This window comes from Hyla sarda, chromosome 6 (genome assembly GCF_029499605.1).
Source record: "Hyla sarda isolate aHylSar1 chromosome 6, aHylSar1.hap1, whole genome shotgun sequence".
In the NCBI taxonomy this organism is placed as follows: Eukaryota; Metazoa; Chordata; class Amphibia; order Anura; family Hylidae; genus Hyla; species Hyla sarda.
The window spans coordinates 170,468,782-170,493,437 of NC_079194.1; the positions used below are offsets into that span (position 1 = coordinate 170,468,782).

A 24,656-nucleotide genomic window follows, 5' to 3' on the forward strand; every position below is an offset into this window, starting at 1 on the left:
AAAATTTCCACCAGAGTACCCCTTTTACACCCCACAGGTGTTAGATGGCTTTTCGTTAAAGTTGGATGTGTAGATTGAAATAAAAAATTTCACTAAAATGCTGTTTTTTCCCCAAATTTTACATTTTTACAAGGGGTAATAGGAGAAATGGAAATTCCCCATGTGTGGACGTCAAGTGCTCTGCTGCCGCATTACAAGTCTCAGAAGAGAAGGAGTGCCATTGGATCGCCACTGTGGCACCCCACCATCATTACTGCACAGAGCGAGTTCGCTCTGTGCGTACTGACGGGCGATACAGGGGCCGGAGCAGCGTGACGTCATGGCTCCGCTCCTCATGACATCACTCCCCGTCCCCTTAATGCAAGTCTATGGCAAGGGGCGTGACTGCCACCACGCCCCCTCTCATAGACTTGTATTGACGGGGGCAGGCCGTGACGTCACGAGGGGCAGAGCCATGACGTAACGATGCTCTGGCCCCTGTATTGCCCGTCATTGCGTACAGAGCGATCTCACTCTGCGCAGTAATCATAGCGGGGTGCTGCAGCAGCGATCCCCGCGGTCCCCAGCAGCTGGACCCCGGCGATCTGACATCTTATCCCCTATCCTTTTGATAGGGGATAAGATGTCTAGGGGCAGAGTACCCTTTTAACAGATCTTTGGAACAGTGGGCTGTGCAAATGAAAAATTACATTTTTCATTTTCACTGACCACTGTTCCAAAAATCTGTCAGACACCTGTGGGGCTCACTGTACCCCTTATTACATTCTTTGAGGTTTATTTACCAAAATGGGGTCACATGTGGGGGTCCATTGTTCTGGCACTATGGGGGCTTTGTAAACACACATAGCCTTCAATTCTGGACTAATTTTCTCTCCAAAAGCTCAATGGCGCTCCTTCTCTTCTGAGCATTGTAGTGCACCAGCAGAGCACTTTACATCCACATATGGGGTATTTTCTTACTCAGAAGAAATGGGGTTACAAATTTTGAGGGGCTTTTTTTTCCCCTATTTTCCCTTGTGAAAATGAAAAATTTAGGGTAACACCAGCATTTTAGTAAAAAAAAAAAAAACTTTCTTTTTTTTTTTCATTTTCCCATCCAAATTTAACGAAAATTTGTCAAACACCTGTGGGGTGTTAAGGCTCACTATACCCCTTGTTATGTTCCGTGAGGGGTGTAGTTTCCAAAATGGGGTCACATGTGGGTATTTCTTTTTTTGCGTTTATGTCAGAACCGCTGTAAAATTATCCACCCCTGTGCAAATCACCAATTTAGGCATCAAATGTACATAGTGCGCTCTCACTCCTGAGCCTTGTGTGTCCACAGATCATTTTACGCCCACATTTGGGGTATTTCCATACTCAGGAGAAATTGCGTTACAAATTTTGGGGGTCTTTTTTCTTTTTACCTCTTGTGAAAATGAAAAGTATGGGGCAACACCAGCATGTTAGTGTAAAAATTTATATTTTTTATACTAACAGGCTGGTGTAGACCCCAACTTTTCCTTTTCATAAGGGGTAAAAGAAGAAAAAGCCCACCAAAATTTGAAACTAAATTGCTCCTGAGTACGGAAACACCCCATATGTGGCTCTAAACTGTTTATTTGAAATGCGACAGGGCTCCGAAGTGAGAGAGCACCATGCGCATTTGAGGACTAAATTGGGGATTGCATAATGGTGGACATAGGGGTATTATATGCCAGTGATTCCCAAACAGGGTGCCCCTAGCTCCCAGCATGCCTGGACAGTCAGTGGCTGTCTGAAAATGCTGGGAGTTGTTGTTTTACAACAGCTGGAGGCTCCTTTTTGGAAACACTGCCGTACGATACGTTTTTCATTTTTATTTGGGGCGGGACGACAGTTAAGGGTGTGTATATGTTGATAAATTACTTGTATTGTGAGGTGTCCTAAGCAAGGGCCCTGCTTGGGATCTCACATTTATATAATTTACTATTCACAATAAATGTATTTTTATTAGACACAATCCTGATTTCCCTTTCTTTCTTTTCTCACTCTAACTGTCCCATTGGGTATGTGCTGCACAGTATCCTCGACTTAGGCCCCTTCCGTTTTATGTAGAGCTCCCACACCTATGTGTTTTGTAATTTACAAATCTGTTTAACTTTCTGGCACAGTTGGTTTAAAAAAAGTTTTCCACCGGAGTACCCCTTTAAATATCAAAATAACATGTTAGCCTGACCACAAGATAAATGGCATGAAAAAGAAAACCACCAAGTTTGCAAAATTCTTTAAATTACAACAGCTGGAGGCTCCTTTTTGGAAACACTGCCGTACGATACGTTTTTCATTTTTATTTGGGGCGGGACGACAGTTAAGGGTGTGTATATGTTGATAAATTACTTGTATTGTGAGGTGTCCTAAGCAAGGGCCCTGCTTGGGATCTCACATTTATATAATTTACTATTCACAATAAATGTATTTTTATTAGACACAATCCTGATTTCCCTTTCTTTCTTTTCTCACTCTAACTGTCCCATTGGGTATGTGCTGCACAGTATCCTCGACTTAGGCCCCTTCCGTTTTATGTAGAGCTCCCACACCTATGTGTTTTGTAATTTACAAATCTGTTTAACTTTCTGGCACAGTTGGTTTAAAAAAAGTTTTCCACCGGAGTACCCCTTTAAATATCAAAATAACATGTTAGCCTGACCACAAGATAAATGGCATGAAAAAGAAAACCACCAAGTTTGCAAAATTCTTTAAATTACAACAGCTGGAGGCTCCTTTTTGGAAACACTGCCGTACGATACGTTTTTCATTTTTATTTGGGGCGGGACGACAGTTAAGGGTGTGTATATGTTGATAAATTACTTGTATTGTGAGGTGTCCTAAGCAAGGGCCCTGCTTGGGATCTCACATTTATATAATTTACTATTCACAATAAATGTATTTTTATTAGACACAATCCTGATTTCCCTTTCTTTCTTTTCTCACTCTAACTGTCCCATTGGGTATGTGCTGCACAGTATCCTCGACTTAGGCCCCTTCCGTTTTATGTAGAGCTCCCACACCTATGTGTTTTGTAATTTACAAATCTGTTTAACTTTCTGGCACAGTTGGTTTAAAAAAAGTTTTCCACCGGAGTACCCCTTTAAATATCAAAATAACATGTTAGCCTGACCACAAGATAAATGGCATGAAAAAGAAAACCACCAAGTTTGCAAAATTCTTTAAATTTCACCTCACCAATATTTTTTGTTGCTTTGGGGCATATGTTATGGAGAAATAAAATGTGTCATTACAAAATACAATTGGTTCCGCAAAAAACATGCCCTTATATGACTTTGTAAATGGAAATGCAAGAGTTATGGCTATTATTGGGCGAGGAGGAAAAAACAGAGTGTAAAAACGAAAATTGGCCCGGACAAGTGGATCGTCATGAGGGACAATTTGTTTGGGCTCTGTTTTAGTCCCTTTGGCAAGTATTTTTTATTTTTATTTCAACAGACCAGTTGATAAACATAACAAGTGCTCTTTAAGATTGGAAACTTGCAAGTGTAATTCAGTGTATATATGGTAATTTGCTTAATTTATGTTGAAAAGATAGAAAAGTTTTCATTGAGGCACTTGTTGCAATTCAACATGACTTATTGTTACTCATTTTGCAGATATAAGTAAAATCCATCCTCAGAGTCAGTTTATGTGCACATCTGTGTAATGTATGGGACACATGCAGGGATAGGATGCATTGGTCTTCGGCGACTGTATGGTAATTTATCCTTGAAACACAAAGTCCCTGTCATGCTGCCAAGGTTACTGTCAACATTCAGTGCAGCCATCAAGATTCACTTGCTTGTCACTTGGCTCCTTCTAACTCTGCGGTTATGGGTTGTCAAAGTGGCAATGAAGCATTATAACTAAGGATACTATTGCATGATTTTTCAGCCTTTATGCTTTTTTTTTTTTTTTTTTTTTTTTTAATGCTGCTGCTGGGAGGCAGTGATGATGATGGCAACTAGAGCTAAACCCCAGAGACCACTTGGACACGGAGCATCGGCCAGGTTTCAAAAGAGGTGTATCCTTGCAAGTTGAAATAAAAAAAAGTACCCTAGAATTGTATTATATCATATTTTTCCTTTTCCTTGTGGAAATTTGCCAAACAGATTAATGGACCCTTTTAAAGGGGCACTCCGGTGGAAACCTTTTTTTTTTTTTTTTTTTATGAACTGGTGCCAGAAAGTTAGACAGATTTGTAAATTACTTCTATTAAAAAGTCTTAATCCTTTCAGTACTTTTTAGCAGCTGTTTGCTACAGAGGAAAATATTTATTTTTTTGAATTTCTTTTTTGTCTTGTCCACAGTGCTCTCTGCTGATAACTGATGCCCGTATCAGGAACTGTCCAGACCAGGAGAAAATATCCATAACAAACCTATGCTGCTCTGGACAGTTTCTGACACGGACAGAGGTGTCAGCAGAGAGCACTGTGGACAACACAAAAAAGAAATTCAAAAAGTTAAGAATTTCCTCTGTACCATACAGCTGCTAAAAAGTACTAAAAGGAGTAGGATTTTTTAATAGAAGTAATTTACAAATCTGTTTAACTTTCTGGCACCAGTTCATTTAAAAATATGTTTTCCACCGGAGTACCCATTTAACTAAGTTTGATTCCACATTAAATACATGTTCATGGATCTCCTTCAAGAAAAGAATATAAAGGATAGCCAAACATGGTGAACTGAAACCTTTGTTTTACATTTACATGGCAGATCTAGTAAACTGCCGGCAATGGATCACATTCAAGTTATTTGGGATCTTCTGTGTAAAGGCCCTACCAGTGCCACATTTCTTCAATGATCGAACTGAAAAAAGACTGCAGGTGTTTTGGGTGTAAACGTAGTATAAGATGTATTCCGAGGAGGTCTCCTGTACTTTTGATTTCCAAATGAGCAAGGCCATTTTATTGTTTCAGATGTGCTTATACATTTTGATCAGGATAGGATCCAAAGGATAGGGAATAAGTTATAGATCTTCGTTATGGGGTCGCGGTAATATACAGGAAAGGGGGCGTTCCGTCCCCGCATGACGTGGCGGCCAACTCACCCCCTCCATGAATCCCATAGAGATACAGGGAGGGGGAGTGTCTGCCGCGGCTTTCTGCTTGGGACGAAACTTCACTTCCGGCAGACTGGCACGGCCCCATCCAGGAGATCCCAGGGGGCCCCAGCGCTCGGACCCTCCGCGATCTATAACTTATCCCTTATCCTTTGGATAGGGGATAAGTTATTTTGCGCTGGAGTACTCCTTTAAAATAATAAAAATATTACATGTTTGTCTTGGTGTCAACAGGATGCACAGTCATCACACAAAACAGTCACAGCACATTTACATCGGCTTGTTTGTCTTTGCTAGAAAATTCTGACTAACTTTGTCATTTGCAGTGTTAATTCATCAGGTGTTCATTTTATCCAGTGCATTTTTTATCTCTTCTATTATTGATCTGGTAAAGTCATATGACTGTATTACCCAATGGCTTTAGTGCTGTACCCTGCTAGAGACACTGGATAATAGGTTTACATAATTGTAAAATGTTGCTTATATGTCATTGGTAACATCTAAAAATCACCTTCATTAGGGAAAGACCCTTAGTTTTGAGAAAAGGGTTCTCTACCCCTTCTTCCCAAAGACAAGAAGCTTGGATTTATGAAGGCGCGGGAGGGTGATTTCCATTCTTCCCTCTTGTTAGCCCAATGGAGGGATTGTTGTACTGTAGTGAGTAGGGGCAGTTGGCGAACGTCTCTGATAGAAATGTCTTTTACACAGGGTTTACTTGGTTTCAACGCGTCTGCCAGCCATTTACCCCTTAGTCTCTCCCCTGTGCTTCTGAGGCTGTGATTTAATGGGTACTATGTACCACATATGGTGGTGGCCTCCTTTTGGACACACATTTTAGACTTGCTGGACATTATTTAGCCTTGTTGCTTCCCTAGGACACCAATAGTTTTTCTCTCTTGGGCCATAAACCTTCTAGAATGATATACCTGGTATTTCGCCTTTGTCAGCTTATTCTATTGGCAACTTGTATCCATATTGCCTCTCAATAGAATGTATCTACCCTGGTGGTCTCACGATACCATTAAGTTAAATGAGAAGCTGTTGGCTATCAGGGGAGACACTGTAGATCATTTTGAGGCGGTCTGGCAACCCTGGTTGTCATGCTCTCACTGCCCAAACATGCGCCACTGCCTGTCCTTGTTTTAATGTTTCATGGGGAAGAGACCGATTTGTAAATGCATTTTTATTTTGTGAGTGATTTTATAGTTAAGTCTCTGTATTTCATGACTCTTAGCGCTATATTTATGTGCATTGATATCAGTGTTTTAAAGCTCACTCTTTTGCATGGTAGGGCTGTTTTACCTTTATTTGGCTTGTACTAGCTAACTTGTACATTTCAATAAAAACTTGATGGTTTGATTTGTTAAGTGTTCTCTATCCTTATTTGCTTAGGGGTTATCCACCATAAGGTGATTTTAGTATGTACCTGGCAGGCAGTAATGGACATACTTAAGAAGAATCTGCGCATGTCTTGGGGCTAAATGGCTATGTTGTGAGATTACCATAACACTGTGGCCAGGGGTGGATTGATAACACTCGGGGCCTCCGGACCAAAAAAAAAGGCAAGGGCCCCTGCTAGTCTCTGCATCTCGTCAGTCTTCTGCCACGCCCCTATTCCACCCAAATCCCACACACAATAAACTAAAATTTATATATGTAAGAAACACTTTAACGTAGGTAAATTTCCATGACCAATAATACTGGTATACAAGGAGTAAATATATACCACCACACAATAATTGCATAATACCACCATATTGTACTGAATAAAACCACTATACACAGACCAGTATACTATACAGCAGTTTTCCCCAACCCCCGGGCCGCGGACCGGTACCGGTCCGTGGATCAAACGGTACCGGGCCGCCCGAGGAACTTTAAATAATTTCACTGTGGTGGCTGAGGCGCAGAGCATTGCGCCCTCCCGAGCCTGCCCATTGTGTGACAAAAGCAAATGAACATTTGCTATTGTTACACTGATCCTCCTCCTGGCCAATCGAGGAGCGGGTCCTCCCGCTTCCTGATTGGTCGAAAGGCAAACCTAAGTGCCTGAAGTGAAGCGCCAAGTGCCTGAAGAATTCACACAGGTCCGCTCATACTGTTACTGTACTTACATCTACCTGCAGCAGTCTATAACGAGACTTCCTTGCGGGGATGCGCGCAATTCGTGACTTCATCGTATACGCAGCTCAAGACGTCGGGACGCTGATGTCCCGTGCGGCGCCTGTGATGATGTCACCTATCACGCGCATCCCCGCAAGGAAGTCTCGTTATAGACTGCTGCAGGGAGATATAAGTACAGTAACAGTGTGAGTGAACCTGTGTGAATTCTGAGTGAGTGAGATAAATTTGCCTAATATGAGGACCTACCTGATCACCAGGGGCAAAACTATATTCTTAGGGGGCATAATTGTTTAAATACCGCGGGTAATATCTGAGGGCCTGTATAAATCAGGTAGCTGTCCCCAGTAGGTAGACATGCCCCCAGATAGATATGAGCCCCATCAGTAATGGGAATCATATTTATCTGGGGGCATGTCTACCTACTGGGGAGCCCTACCTGATGGGGGGTCATATCTATCTGGGGGCCTGTCTTCATATGGGGGAGCCCTACCTGATGGGGGTCATATCTATCTGGGGCTTTGTCCGCCTACTGGGGGAGCCCACCCTTTCTATCAACTGGGGGCACATATCTATCTGGGACATTATTTACTAGGGGAACCCTACCTGCCTACCTGATAAAGGGACATACCTTCCTGAAGTGGGGGGCTACCGACTTAATATGGGAACTTACTTTTTAGGGGCCCTATCTAGCTAATGAGGTGACATGTTTAACTCTTTAACAAAGGAGACCTACTTAATTAACAAGCGGGCCACGGAAAAATTATCAAACGTTTACTGGTCCGCGGCTATAAAAAGGTTGGGGAGCACTGCTATACAGGATCTGTATACAATATAAGTAATTATATACAGGACCATATGGCGGTAGATATCAGCTGTACACAGGATGTCTATACCCTATAAGTGATTACTGCTAAATTTTGAGACTCAAAATTACCTCTTTTCTGATCAGCGGCGTCCTCTTTCCTTTTCTTCTCTGTCCGGATAAGACCGCCATGTGGATCTCATAACATGTCAGACTCTGCGTTTTTCCAGTGTCCTCCCCTCCTCTACACAATCTTTCCATCTATAGGCCCACAAACTGTAATAATGCCCTCCTTGGTGTCCTGCACAGTAAAAGGGCTGGTAGGTATCTAGCCAGGTAAATAGGTAACTAGGTAGGTAGATCAGGAAGCCAGATATGTAGGTGTCAAGCCAGGTAGGTAGGGGCTAGCTAGGTAGTTAGGCAGCCATGTATGAAGGCCAGATATGTACATAGTTAGGTAGCTGGATATGTAGGTAGTTTGGTAGCCTGGTATATAGGTAAGTGGTTAGGCATCCATGTATAAAGTTAGCTAGCCCCCCCCTTCCCAGTAGGTAAAGGCAGCAGAGTTAGCCCTCCCCTTCCCTGTAGGTATAGCCAGCAGAGTTAACCCCCCCCCCTTCCCCAAAGGAAGAGGCAGCAGTGTTAGCCCCCAACCCTTCCCCATAGGTATAGGCAGCAGACGTATATGCAGAGTTACAACCCCCCCTTCTTTCCCATAGGTATATGCAGAGTTACACCCCCCCCCCCTCTTTACCATAGGTATATGCAGAGTTGGAAAACAAAATGATGCTCACCTGATGTCCCACGCAGCGATCTCCTCAGCAGCAGGGGCCCGTGTCTTCTCCCCTCCACAGTGCAGGCGCTGATGAGTGACTTCATCAGTGCCTGTACTGCGTGGGGGCGGAGGTCATGTCTCCTCTGTGTAAGCTGCAGATGCAACTCACACAGAGGGGACACCTTCTCCTGTATGTGCGTGTATCACGCATACTGAAGAAGGCAGCACTGTCTGCTGGGGATCTGGGACAAGTGTCCCAGATCCTCAGTAGCGGCAGCGGGCCCTTAACCTGGCCTGGCCCTTGGACGACGTCCGATTGGACCAGGCGGTCAGTCCGCCCCTGACTGTGGCTAGCTTGAACTGGTATTTTCTGTGTTTTTTTTTTTTTTTTTTTTGCCTACAAATTCCATAATTCCATTTTCCTCCCTCCCACACATCAGCCACCCCACCCATTGAAACATAAATAAGCTGCATCCATTCAAAAGACCTGTGGTTTTCCATCAGGGTGCCTACAGCTGTTGCATTAGTAGCAGATTGATCTCTCTCCCACCAAGCGATCGCTCCACCCATTGAAGTAGTCAGGCTCCCTGTCATCAGCTGACTAGTGAGTCAGGTCTTGGCCGCATTGCAACCTGGGATAAATCCGAGACAACAGTCATGTTGTATGCTGTTAAAAATAAATATTGGGGTGAAAACCGGCACACACAGGTACAGACACTGTATTATGAACTTTACTAACTTTACAGTCCTTGTAGCATAGTAAAATAAAAATAAAAATCCTGGAATACCCCTTTAAGTTATTTGGTTATAAGAAATGGCATGCTATGAATGCTTCCAGGCTGCATTTTGTCTTCTATGCTGGCAATATAGTGCTAATAATGCCCCTCGATAAACCAGGGTCTTGTGGTAATTGAAAGGCTACCTAGCAACCAGTCTTTTAAATGAGATTGACATGCAGCAGTTCCGTTTAAACCGGTCTACCAAAATTACTCTTTACCTGAAGAAAAATCTGAAGCTAAAAGGCCTCTAACCTAGACTCCACATAAACTGGCCCTATATCATACTATCTTAGCCAACAGTGACTATCTCCCAGACGCAAATTTATGGCCTCCAGCACAACCTAAATTTCAAGATTTATGGCCGCTCGCTTGCTGCACTCTTATTACATTTCGCTCCGCTCCACTGTAAGTAAACTTCAGTATAAAACTACATGTTTAAGACTGAAAGCTAATTTATAACACTGCAGCCAAAATTGCTATGTAGTGCCTTATTTTGCTGGAACGTGCAGGCTTTATCATTATCAGCGTGAACACAATTACCACACTTCAAGGTTTCTTGCTGGAAAGAAATTGAGCGTGCTAATACTCTTTCATCATAATCACCCTGACTGTGCAGAGCCATTCATAAAAAGGGGCAAGAAATGTATTGAAATTCAATATTGTTTTAGTCCAAATCAATTATAATAATTGTTTGCATTTTTAAAGTGTAATTTACCATTGAAAAATGAACAAAGATCAACTAATAGTTGCTACCATCATATTTTCCTATTAGGCCGGGTACAGGCTGCCTTATTCACAAATGAACACAGCTTCAGTCTATATCACATCTGCCCTTTACGTGAGGGGGACACTTTATGAAATACCGGGAAGTGTAGTTTTCTTACAGAAAGTACCTGCAGAAAAGTTATATATATTAGGGAGGGAGCCTATGCGGTTGCTATGGGGCTTTTAATAGAGTGGATCTTTGTTGCACGTTTTTCTTTAGTTTTTCTTCTTGGTGTATTTACGTGTACAGTATCCTGCTCGTTTTTAATGCACAGGATTTGGCGATGTGTTCAATCATTAAGTTTTCATTGAATTCTGCAGCATAAAATCTGCAGTTTTAAATCCTGTGCATCAAATGAGCAGGCTACCGTACATAAGAATATGTACCGGATCTGCTTCATATTTTTGCTGCATATTTTTGCAGCTTATTTTGCTACCCAATGAAGTTATATAGTCTTGTCATAGGTAGTTAGGAATTTAGTGGTGTCTGGCAGCTGCTGAAAGGGACTTATCATCTTTGCTCTAGCCCCCTTCCCTCCTCTATATAATATGAAAGAGAAGAAAAGAAAACACAGAGCCCCTCATAGGGTATTAACCTTCATTACATAAGAGATAAAAATGTATATATTCACAGGGTGCTCACCTGCATAGGTTGTGGATTAGCCACAACACTAGTATATGCCAATCAATCCCTCTCCGGGGAGAGTGCCAGGAGTATGCAGCAAGGCGAAGATAATCGGGTAGGTACCACATGTAACTACCCGTCGTATATAGGCAAAAGTTCAGTACAAAAACATACTCCAATTGCGCAAGAATCCCTTAAAGGGGTATTCCAGGTCAAAACTTTTTTTTTTATATATCAACTGGCTTCGGAAGGTTAAACAGATTTGTAAATTACTTCTATTAAAAAATCTTAATCCTTCCAATAGTTATTAGCTTCTGAAGTTGAGTTGCTGTTTTCTGTCTAACTGCTTTCTGTTGACTCACGTCCCGGGAGCTGTCCAGCTCCTATGGAGATATTCTCCCATCATGCACAGCTCCCGGGACGTGACATCATCATTGAGCAGTTAGACAGAAAACTTCAGAAGCTAATAACTATTGGAAGGATTAAGATTTTTTTAATAGAAGTAATTTACAAATCTGTTTAACTTTCCGGAGCGAGTTGATATATATCTTGCCTGGAATACCCCTTTAACCTCTTCAGGACATAGGGCGTATGGATACGCCCTGCATTCCGAGTCCCTAAGGACCGAGGGCGTATCCATACGCCCGTGGGAATTCCGGTCCCCACCGCTAGCCGGTTGTGGACCGGTGCCGGATGCCTGCTGAAATCGTTCAGCAGGCATTCCGGCATATCGCCCAGGGGGGTCATTATTCCCCCCCCATGTCGGCGATGGCCGCAGATCGCTGGACAATTCAGTCCAGCGATCTGCGGCGATTCCGGGTCAATCGGGTCTCCAGTGACCCGGAATTACTGGCTGATCGGGGACGTCTCTGATGGCCCCGAACAGCCAGAGCCTGCAGGGGTGAGGTGGCACTGGTGCCACCTCACGATCGCCCTGATTCGTCGGCCGGATTACCGGCCGACCAATCAGGGCGCCTGCTGCGGGTGTCACTCCCGCAACCCGCTTCGCCCCTCTTCCGGAGGACGTGAGCGGGTGCGGGACGTGCACCCCGGGAGCTGGGGACCCCGATCCCCAGCGTCAATGTTGTGATCGGGGCCCCAGGAGCATCAGCGGCGAGGGACTGACCTGAAACAGTGTGGATCAGGAGTTTGGTGAGTGACAGCCTCCTGCTGTTGCTTAGCAACAGCTCCCAGCTTGCAAAAAGGGCATGCTGGGAGCTGTAGTTATGCAACTGCAGGAGGCAGACAACCATAACTCCCAGCATTCCCTTATGGGCATGCTGGGACTTATGGTTTTGCAACAGCTGGAGGCACATTTTTTCTATGGAAAAATGTACCTTCAGCTGTTGTATAACTACAACTCCCAGCATGCCCGTTAGCTGTCGGTGACTGCTGAGAGTTGTAGTTTTGCAACAGCTGAAGGCACACTGGTTGTGAAACTCAGAGTTTTTTTTTACCTAACTCAGTGTTTCACGACCGGTGTGCCTCCAGCTGTTGCAAACTACAACTCTCAGCAGTCACCGTACACCATGCACCGTACATGCTGGGAGTTGTAGTTTTGAAACAGCTGGAGGCACACTGGTTGTGAACACTGAGTTAGGTCACAAACTCAGTGATACATAACCAGTGTGCCTACAGCTGTTGCAAAACTAGAACTCTCAGCATGTACAGTCTGTCAGCGCATGCTGGGAGTTGTAGTTTTGCAACAGCTGGATGTCCCCCCCCCCCCCCTCCGCCCCAATGTGAACGTACAGGGTACACACACATGGGCGGAGGTTTACAGTAAGTATCCGGCTGCAAGTTTGAGCTGCGGCAAATTTTCTGCCGCAGCTCAAACTGCCAGCGAGAAACTACTGTGAACCCCCGTCCGTGTGACTGTACCCTAAAAACACTACACTACACGAACACAAAATAAAATAAAAAGTAAAAAACACTACATATACACATACCCCTACACAGCCCCCCTCCCCTCCCCAATAAAAATGACAAACGTCTGGTACGCCACTGTTTCCAAAACGGAGCCTCCAGCTGTTGCAAAAAAACAACTCCCAGTATTGTCGGACAGCCGTTGACTGTCCAGGCATGCTGGGAGTTTTGCAACAGCTGGAGGCACCCCGTTAGGGGAATTCTACGCCAGTGATTCCCAATGTCCACCCCTATGCAAGTCCCTAATTTAGGCCTCAAATGCGCATGATGCTCTCACTTTGGAGCCCTGTCATATTTCAAGGCAACAGTTTAGGGTCGCATATGGGGTATCGCCGTACTCGGGAGAAATTGTGTTACAAATTTTGGGGGGTATTTTCTGCTTTTACCCTTTTTAAAAATGTAAAAATTTGGGGAAAACAAGCATTTTAGGTAAAAAAAATATTTTTATTTTTTTTACATATGCAAAAGTCGTGAAACACCTGTGGGGTATAAAGGTTCACTTAACCCCTTGTTACGTTCCCCGAGGGGTCTAGTTTCCAAAATGGTATGCCATGTGGTTATTTTTTTTTGCTGTCCTGGCAGCATAGGGGCTTCCTAAATGCGGCATGCCCCCAGAGCAAAATTTGCTTCCAAAAAACCAAATGTGACTACTCCTCTTCTGAGACCTGTAGTGCGCCAGCAGAGCACTTTTCACACCCATATGTGGTGTTTTCTGAATCGGTAGAAATTGGGCTTCAAATTTTGAGGGGTATTTTCTGCTATTACCCTTTTTAAAAATTTAAAATTTTTGGGAAAACAAGCATTTTAGGTAAAAAATATTTCTTTTTTACATTTGCAAAAGCCGTGAAACACCTGTGGGGTGTAAAGGCTCACTTAATCCCATGTTACATTCCCCGAGGGGTCTAGTTTCCAAAATGGTATGCCATGTGTTTTTGTTTTTTTTTTTGCTGTTCTGGCACCATAGGGGCTTCCTAAATGCAACATGCCCCCCAAAAACCATTTCAGAAAAACGTACTCTCCAAAATCCAATTGTCGCTCCTTCCCTTCTGAGCCCTCTACTGTGCCCGCCAAACTTTTTACATAGACATAGGAGGTATGTGCTTACTCGAGAGAAATTGGGCTACAAATACAAGTAAAAATTTTCTCCTTTTACCACTTGCAAAAATTCAAAAATTGGGTCTACAAGAACATGCGAGTGTAAAAAATGAAGATTTTGAATTTTCTCCTTCACTTTGCTGCTATTCCTGTGAAACACAAGGGTTAAAACACTGACTGAATGTCATTTTGAATACTTTGGGGGGTGTATTTTTTATAATGGGGTCATTTATGGGGTATTTCTAATATGAAGCCCCATTAAATCCACTTCAAACCTGAAATGGTCCCTGAAAAATAGTGAGTTTGAAAATTTTGTGAAAAATTGGAAAACTGCTGCTGAGCTTTGAAGCCCTCTGGTGTCTTCCAAAAGTTAAAACTTGTCAATTTTATGATGCAAACATGAAGTGGACATATTGTATATGTGAACCCAAAAAATATTTATTCGTAATATGCATTTTCCTTACGAGCACAAAGCTTCAAAGTTAGAAAAATGCAAAATTTTCGAATTTTTCATCAAATTTACGGATTTTTCACCAAGAAAGAATGCAAGTTACCACAAAAATGTACCACTATGTTAAAGTAGAATATGTCACGAAAAAACAGTCTCAGAATCAGAATGATGGATAAAAGCATTCCAGAGTTATTAATGTTTAAAGTGACAGTGGTCAGATGTGCAAAAAACGCTTTGGTCCTTAAGGCCAAAATGGGCTTGGTCCTGAAGGGGTTAAGTGCTAAAAATGCACCAGTCAGCCAAATGTACTAAAGAGTTGAATTTATTCGTCCATAACCAGCGCTTTCAGAATCCAAATGACTCTTTCATCAGGTTCAAGGACTATATAGTCCTTGAACCTGATGAAGTAGTCACTTGGATTCCGAAAGCGCTTGTTATGGACGAATAAATTCAACTTTTTAGTACATTTGGCTGACTGGTGCATTTTTAGCACTTAAGAGATTCTTGCGCAATTTGTACTGAACTTTTGCCTCCTCTATATAAGCAACTAGAACCAAACTATCACCTGAAAAGTCATGCAGACAACTCATAGCCTCGTAATAAAAATACTTTGTTTCAATGCCTTCTCTGGCACATATGGACATCTTAAAGGTGTACTCCACTCAAAACATCTTATCCCCTATCCAAAGTGGACCCCTCGCGATCTCTTACATTTATTACATACTCAGCCATTTATCCGAAGGGACACGCCAGACTGGCCGCATTTGCCTCAGGTCTGCGAGTCACAATGGCTCCCAAAGGAAACATGGCAGAATTTTCATTGTTTTAAGGCTGGATTCACACTACGTTTTCTCCCATACGGGAGCGCATACGGCAGGGGGGAGCTAAAAGCTCGCGCTCCCGTATGTCACCGTATGCGCTCCCGTATGTCATTCATTTCAATGAGCCGACCGGAGTGAAACGTTCGGTCCGGTCGGCTCATTTTTGCGCCGTATGGGCTTTTACAACCGGACCTAAAACCGTGGTTGACCACAGTTTTAGCTCCCCCCTGCCGTATGCGCTCCCGTATGGGAGAAAACGTAGTGTGAACCCAGCCTTACACAGTTTTCTGTGTATATTTGATGCTACCTGCACAAATATTTTGAGATTTTTTTTGGTTCCACACCACTTAAGTTGCTTCAATAAAAACTCCTTTACACTTAAAGTGCTATTTAACTGTCAATGAATTTTAGGGCTTAGAGAATGAGGAACAGCAGCATTTGTTCAGTTTGCCTATCAATATTTTATCCTAGGAGGTTTCCTTAAGCTGCTCCCCAAACTCCTGCTAATACTTATTTATCATTATTATATTACAGACTCATTTCAAGGAAATGAGATCTGGATGCTGAGTGCATGTCGTTATATTCAATTGATTTTTTTTTCAGAATGCTTCATATTACATCTAATGTTACATGCTATGTCCGGCGATGTCACTTGGGGAATTCTTACTGCTTGTTTCCATAGAGCAAGTTTTATTTTCTATTAAAAAATATGTGCTGCATTTTTTGCAGCCCAAGTAGTACAAGACTCACTAATGACTGCAGTACCTGGCAGAGATGCATCTTTATTATTACTGTTATTTTTTTTGACCTTTTTATTTTTAAATAAGATCTCCTCAGTACTACCGTAGATGTAAGCACCAGTGCAGAGGTAAAGTGAGCTGTGGCTCACACACTCAATGTTGCATGGGTTTTTATTTTATACTTCTTTTGTGGTATGTTTGTATATAATTGCATGTGTTTTAAAGACTAAAGATTCCATGTATTGCCGAATGGTGAGTGCCGTCATCTTCTTTCTTATCCGTATCCATTGCTGTGTGTTTTCTGGACTGAGCGCCGCCGCAAGCAATGAAGGTGCAGTTTCGGTGGAGTATCCGCCCATTGAGGTTTATTTGTGCAAAAGAATATATATATAGCAGTAGCAGTTATCTTTTGCTAGTTATTGCATGTGTTTTAAAGGTGTCCTTTTTGTTAGTATGTAAAACCAGCAAAAAGTATGTCTTTTAAATGTAGACACATATATACCTATACCACGCCAGACATGACAAATATACTTCTATTTAAAATCGTACAGAGCAAAAAATGTAGACACAAGGGGCATACATACTTTTGACTACGGTACTTATGCATATTGGTAGTCTATAGGCATACCACAGCATGTGTTTAGGTATCGTTTAAACATATCTCCCGCCATACTAATGGGGTATAGATGTGAACCAGCCTTAACTGCGCCAAAAGAGCCTCCAACACATATATAATTCACAGACTGACAATGCTTTTAATGTATGTAAAAAACATATAGGTGTAGTATACATCAGTATGTTCACATAGTCAGTATGCAGAGATATCACCTATACGAGAAAACTAATATTACACAGAAACTGCATTTTTATAGGTGCCGTCTTTAATATTTTCTTATAGATGCAGTCTATATATTACTCTGTTACATAGACTATGTGAAGAGACTTATGTCATTATCTCCCAGTACCCTCAAAGCATAGATCCCACACACTTCTCTTCATGTTCCTTTCTTCCTCTTGCCCCAACATCAGCACTAGTGATCCTATTCCCCCAAACCTCCTTTACGCTCTTTCCCCTCAACATCTCTTTTCTTTGGAATCTTTCCCTACGACTTCAAACATTCTATCATAAACCTATTACTGAATAAAACATCTCTGGACCCATCATGTGCAGCAAACTATGGACCTGTGTCTAAACTCGCATTCATCTCTGAACTCTTGGAACTCTCTTTTCAACCCCTTACAGTCCAACTTCTACACTCTACATTTTACAGAAACCGCTTACTATAGTGTCAAATGACCCACTGATTGATACATTTCAAGACATCTATTCTTTGTTGATCCTCCTAGAGCTCCCTGAAAGTTGACGGTTACATTTACAGCATCATATAACATGTACAGTCTAAACTGAAGTTTACATACACTAGATAAAGACACATGCATGTTTTTCTCACTATCTGACATGAAGTCAGAATAAACCTTACGCGTTTTAGGTCAATTAGGATTAGTAAAATTATTTAGGTTTGCCAAATACCAAAATAATGAGAGAGAGAGAGAGATTTTTTTTAAGGCATTTTTATGCAATGTCAAAAGTTTACATACATTAGGTTTTGGTTGCCCTTCAACTGTATGGCTTGGGTCAATCTTTTTGGATATCATTCCAAAAGCTTCTCACAATAATTGGTAGGAATTTTGGCCCATTCCTCCTGACAGAACTTGTGTAACTGAGCCATGTTTGTAGGTCTCCTTGCTGGCACCTGCCTTTTTAGGTTTGCCCATAAAAATAGGATTGAGATTTGGGCTTTGTTATGGCCACTCCAAATTATTGACTTTGTTATCCTTAAGCCACTTTGCAACCAGTTTGGCAGTATGCTTTGTGTCATTGTCCATTTACAAGATCCATTACTTGTGGGGGTGCTGATCAGACAGGAAGGCTGACTGTCAGGCTTTTATGTTCCATGATTGCTACTGCTCATTGTGCTTAACCCCTTAAGGACACATGACGTACTGGAACGTCATGTGTCCACTCCCGATCTATAACGCGGGGCCATGGCGTGGCCCCTACCTGCCTCCTCGCTGTCCGATCGCCGAATGACTGCTCAGTGCCTGAGATCCAGGCATGAGCAGTCAAGCGGCAGAATCATCGATCACTGGTTTCTTATGAGAAACCAGTGATCAATGATAAAGATCAGTGTGTGCAGTGTTATAGGTCCCTATAGGACCTATAACACCGCAAAAAAAAAGTGAAAAAAAGTGAATAAACATCATTTAACCCCTTCCCTATTCAAAGTTTGAATCACCCCCTTTTCCCATAAAAAAAACCCAGTGTAAATAAAAATAAACATATATGGTATCACCGCGTGCGGAAATGTCCGAATTATAAAAATATAGCGTTAATTAAACCGCACGGTCAATGGCGTGCGCGCAAAAAAATTCCAAAGTCCAAAATAGTGCATTTTTGGTCACTTTTTATATCATGAACAAATGAATAAAAAGCGATCAATAAGTCCTATCAATGACTTTTTGGGCACAATGACTGACGTCATTACAAAGTAGAATTGGTGGCGCAAAAAATAAGCCATCATATGGATTTTTAGGGTGCGTTCCCACAGGACGTATACGCAGCGTATTTGACGCTGCGCAAAATGTATGGCAGCAGCGGGAAATATGCTGCGTATCCCTTACTCACTATACACACAGGGCTTTCCGGCGGCAGCCCTATGTGTGCAGTGAGTTTTGGAGGCGGGGCCGTGTGCCGGCGTGTCTGTGACGCGCGGCTCCGCCTCCAAAACTCACTACACACATAGGGCTGTCGCCGGAAAGCCCTGTGTGTATAGTGAGCAAGGAATACGCAGCGTATTTCCCGCTGCTGCCATACATTTTGCGCAGCATCAAATATGCTGCGTATACGCCCTGTGGGAACGCACCCTTAGGTGCAAAATTGAAAGAGTTATGATTTTTTAAAGGCAAGGAGCAAAAAACGAAAATGCAAAAACGGAAAACCCCCCGGTACTTAAGGGGTTAAGGACTGAGCGTTTTTGCACTTTTTGTTTTTTCATCCTTACTAGAGATGAACGAACTTACAGTAAATTCGATTCATCACGAACTTCTCGGCTCGGCAGTTGATGACTTATCCTGCGTAAATTAGTTCAGCCTTCAGGTGCTCCGGTGGGCTGGAAAAAGTGGATACATTCCTAGGAAACAGTCTCCTAGGACTGTATCCACCTTTTCCAGCCCACCGGAGCACCTGAAAGCTGAACTAATTTATGCAGGAAAAGCCATCAACTGCCGAGCCGAAAAGTTTGTGACGAATCAAATTTACTGTAAGTTTGCTCATCTCTACTCCTTACCTTTTAAAAATCAAAACCCTTTATATTTTGCACCTAAAAATCAATAGGATGGTTTCTTTTTTGGGCCACCAATTCTACTTTGTAATGACAGCAGTAATTTTACCCAGAAATCTACGGCGAAATGGAAAAAAAAAAATCATTGCGTGACAAAATTTAAGGAAAAACATCATTTTGTAACTTTTGGGGCTTCCATTTCTACGCAGTACATTTTACGGTAAAAATGACACTTTCTCTTTATTCTGTAGGTCCATACGATTAAAATGATACCCTACTTATATAGGTTTGATTTTGTTTTACTTCTAGAAAAAATCATAACTACATGCAGGAAAATTTATACATTTAAAATTGTCATCTTCTGACCACTATAATTTTTTTTTATTTTTCCACGTACGGGGCAGTATGAGGGTTCCTATTTTTGCGCCGTGATCTGAAGTTTTTAGCGGTATCCTGTTTGTATTGATCCGACTTTTTGATTGCTTTTTATTCATTTTTTTCATGATATAAAGTGTCCAAAAATACGCTATTTTGGACTTTGGAATTTTTTTTGCACGTACGCCATTGACCGTACAGTTTAATTAACAATATATTTTTATAGTTTGGACATTTATGCACGCGACAATACCACATATGTTTATTTTTATTGTGGTTACATATTTTTTGTATGGAATTTGGGAAAAGGGGGTTGATATAAACTTTTAATAAGGGGGTTAATGGGTGTTTTTTTTTTACTTTTTATTTAACATTTTTTTTTTTTTTTTTTTTTTTTTTTTTACACTCGTTTACTGATACTGCTTTATACTACTGCTTGCTGATTTTACTAAGGATGGACTGAAAAGCATCTAAATATCAGCATACCAAGCTTATGCTATATACCATTTAAGTCCCTGGTCCTGCACTTCTCTGCCACGAGGACAAAAAATGTATATATATATTTTTTTCACTGCTACCACAAACCAGCTTGATCTCCAACAACTTAACTGGCATCTACTATATCACTACAGGCGTCTCTGCATACATTCAGTTCTGCACACTACTAGTAAGTGCAAAAACCAGGAGGCGCGCACGTTCACAGAAGAGGTACGACATCACCAACATATTATCATCATTATTAGAGATAAGCGAACTTACAGTAAATTTGATTCGTCATGAACTTCTCGGCTCGGCAGTTGATGACTTATCCTGCGTAAATTAGTTCAGCCTTCAGGTGCTCCGGTGGGCTGGAAAAGCGGGATACATTCCTAGGAAAGAGTCTCCTAGGACTGTATCCACCTTTTCCAGCGCACCGGAGCACTGGAAAGCTGAACTAATTTATGCAGGAAAAGTCATCAACTGCCGAGCCGAGAAGTTCGTAACGAATCGAATTTACTGTAAGTTCGCTCATCTCTAATCATTATCGCGCTCTGCGCAGCACCACGCTTTTGACACTAGGTCTGCAACGGTAACTAACCTCGCTTGTCCACCTGCAAGAACCAGGAGATCCACGTTAATACAACTAGGTCTGCACCGATAATCTGCACATCGCATACCCATCTGCAAGAACCAGGAGAACGACAATTGGGTGAGCGGTATGCTCTACCACCTACGTTCTTCATAGACTTATTATGCAGGCTTGCTATTGTTATACTACTACCTCAATCAAGGAACATTGCAGGCAATATTGGGATAGACATTTAAACCGGTTCACTATTTTCATAATTCAGCATTTATATTATTCAGCATTTTATACCATTTATCTTATCTATTTGTATATATTGATTGATATTTTAATTATCTTAATAAAATATTTGCCATGTATTCAGATCTTGAGCACATTTGTTATTTCTATTTGTTATTTTATAGACACCTGCGGTTGGTGTTTTACTAGTTGCCCGATCTACACACTGTTGTTTTAGTATGAGAGCCATCCCATTTTAATTGTTCCTTTCTGTTCAATAGCTGCAAGGACATGACAGCATTTATACCCAAAATATTACACATATACACATTGTTGTTAGGCCTTAAGTACCAGGGCATTAGGCTGTACATTTAGGTCCAATGTCCTTTAGTGATTAAATTACCTGCTTATTCCTATTTTTGAAATAAAAACAAGGAAATAAACATGTGGTGTCACTGTGTGTGGAAATGTCTAAACTATTTAAATATAATGTTAATAAAACTGCACGGTGAATGGCATAAATGCAAAAAAAAAAAGTGGGGGGGTCACAATTGTACTCCCTTTCTTGCAAAATGTTCAAATGTTTTATAAGTATTAACATAAAACAAAATCTATATCAATTGGGTATTATTGTAATGTTTTAACCTACAGAATAAAAATTGTCATTTAACCTGTAAAAGTGCACTACATAGAAATGAGACTCCCAAATTTATTTATTTTTTCATTGGCCCACATATAATTTGACTTTACTAAAGATTTTGTTCTAAAATGAGGGATGTCATTACAAAGTACAATTGTTCCTGCAAGCCCTCTTGTGATCCTGTAGGTGGAAAATTTAAAGAGTTAGGCTATGTTCACATTGCAGAATTTCAATGCAGAATTCTGCATTGGAATTCCGCATAACTATTCTGCAGCAGCAGAGTCCCATTGAATTGATAAGGATTCTGCTGCATTGTTCACATAAACATCTGGTGCAGAGATTCGAAATCTGGTGTCTGCAGAAAGAATAGCCATGTGTATTTTTGTACAAGACAGCGCATATCCAAGCGGTCCTAGTGCCTACATGTTATGCCGGTGCTTCGCATTCAGGGGCAATGTCCGCACAGAGATTTTGCATGCAGACATTGCCGTGTGAACTTAGCCTTACGGCTATGGGAGGAGGAAAAAAGGAAGATGCAAAATGGAAAAACTTGCTGCGTCCTCAAGCAGTTAATATTAGATTGAGCCAATATTCTGATGTGCTATGAGACATGCAGGAAGCTGGTTGACTCTCCAGCAGATGCATACTATTTTTTTTAATTTTTTTTTATACTTAATAGTTTATAGCCTAGTCTTTTAGGCGAGACACAATGTGAAAGGAGCAATGATGAAATATTCACAGTGAGATCCAATCACGTTACAAATGTTTGTTACATTATGATGCATATAAATATCAATAATAGGATATTGTATGGCTTGTTTCATTTGTGTTTTTTATTTTTATTTTCTGCTTGCAGATAAATTGATGCAAAGACATTGTTGTCTTGTGATTGCGCTTTTCCAATTGTCATATGGTGGGTTTCTTTAATTCTATGTTCCAGAGCATCACAAGGAAGCACGTTTTCCTCTTGTTGAAAAATACATATAAAGGCTTAAGATGAAGCTCACTGCTTTTCAAAAATTGCTAACTGCATGCCGCGGACTGACAATGGGAACAATGCTGGGCTTTGTTTGTGGCCTGTTGTTTGTTTAATGTATATATATTTTTTCTTTTAAAACCAGGCTAACAGAGAGATCAAAGAGAAGTATTTTGAGAACAAATACAGTGAATTCCTATTGGGGTACATTGGATGGCGGTGTATTTCTACCTGCTGATAGACAAGTACAGTAGAATTAGTATTATAGGTTTAGCTGTCATTTTCTGTAGGTAATTGACTACCCAATGCCTTGCCTTGTGTAATGAATGTACCTCTATTTTTGGTGATTAATACTTTTGTGTTTCGCTACAATTTTTCATACCTCATACCCAGGTGACAGTTGCATTTTAATTAAACTAATTCAACTTCAGGATCTGCAGACTCTGCAAACTTTAACCCATTAGGGGTACTCCGAAGGAAAGAAAATGTTTTCAAGTCAACTGGTGCCAAATAAGTTAGAGGGGTACTCTGGTGGAAAAAAAAAATTCAAAATCAACTGGTGCCAAAAAGTTTAAACAGATTTGTTAATTATTTATGTTTTAAAATCTTAATCCTTCCAGTACTTATCAGCTGCTGTATACTACAGAGTAAAATTGAGTTGTTCTTTTCTGTCTGACCACAGTGCTCTCTGCTGACACCTCTGTCTTTGTCAGGAACTGTCCAGAGCAGGAGAGGTTTGCTGTTGGGTTTTGCTCCTTCTCTGGTCACACCACTCCCATAGACCTGCATTGAGGGGGTGTGGTGTGACGGCACAAGGGGCATGGCATGATGTCACGAGGTGGAGTGGCCAACCCCTGCAGCACACACACATCATTCAGAACTAAATGTTCCGAACGCTGGCCAGTGGAGTACCTATTTAATATTTTTAAATAGAACTAATTTACACAGCTATTTAAAGGGGTACTCTGCTGCCCTGTGTCAGAAGCTCCGCTCACCAGCGTCCGGAAGTTTATTGTTCCGGACCCTGTGTGCGGGCTTCCGTGTTCAGGGCCGTCCCTCGTGACATCACGCCCGCCCCCTTCGTGACGTCACGGCCGCCCCCTCAACGAAAGTCTATGGGAAGGGGGCATGACGGCCATCACGCCCCCTTTCCATAGACTTTCGCTGAGGGGGCTGGCGTGACGTCACGAAGGGGGCGGCCCTGAACACGGAAGTCCGCATACAGTGTCCGGAACAATAAACTTCCGGACGCTGGGGAGTGGAGCTTCTGACACAGGGCAGCGGAGTACCCCTTTAACTTTTGGGCACCAGTTCATTTAAAAAAAACATTTCCACTGGAGTACTCCTTTTAACAGACAGATTTGTATATTACTTATATTTAAAAATCCTAACCCTTCCAGTACTTATCAGATACAGTATGCTCCTAAGGAAGCGATCCACTGCTGAGGTAGCCAGAGTGCTTACCTCTCCTCCTGTACTATCTGCGGCTCTGTAATTGATTAAAAAAAAAAAAGTTTAATAAAAGTTAAATAAAAGTTTAAAAAACACCCATTAACTCAATCCATATTTAAACTTTAAATCACCCACCATAAAAATAAACTTACTTGGTATGGCTGTGTGTGTAACTATTAAAATACAGTAAAACATTATTTATCCTGTATGGTGAACCACGTAAATGTAAAAAAAAATTCCAAACCCCAGAATTGTTTTCTTTTATCATATACCCCAGAAAAACTTAAGTAAAAACCGATCAAATAGTCCGATAAATACCAAAGTGGCACCAATTCAAACAAATTCCGTAAAAAATAAAAATTAGCCCTCAAACAGCCTAGTATACAGAAAAATAACAATGTTGCCATCAGAAAATGGCAATTAAAATTCAGCTGCAGTCACTGTGCTGAGTAAATGGCATGACTAAATCACTAGTGCTTGCGATTCACCGACAATTATGGTCTGCATCTGGACTTACCACTGTTTAAAGCAGCAATTGCAGGTCCCTCCTTCAGTTAAAGAATACCTGTCGTATTCCACATAAAAAAATAAATAAAATATGACTCCGTATCTA

The 24,656-nt window shown here is 41.5% G+C and overlaps 1 protein-coding gene across 6 annotated transcripts in view; it reads left to right on the forward strand.

The window, feature by feature from the left end:
• Positions 1–24,656, forward strand: part of CHST8 (carbohydrate sulfotransferase 8) — a 765,708-nt gene that overhangs the window by 232,274 nt on the left and 508,778 nt on the right. The window contains exon 1 of one of the 6 annotated variants that reach the window (XM_056525794.1): positions 22,749–22,836. The exons of the other annotated variants lie outside the window; for them this stretch is intronic. The gene's annotated coding sequence lies outside the window, so the exon portion shown is untranslated. Of the gene's footprint in view, positions 1–22,748; positions 22,837–24,656 lie in introns of those variants that run through there. 6 annotated transcript variants of the gene reach the window in all.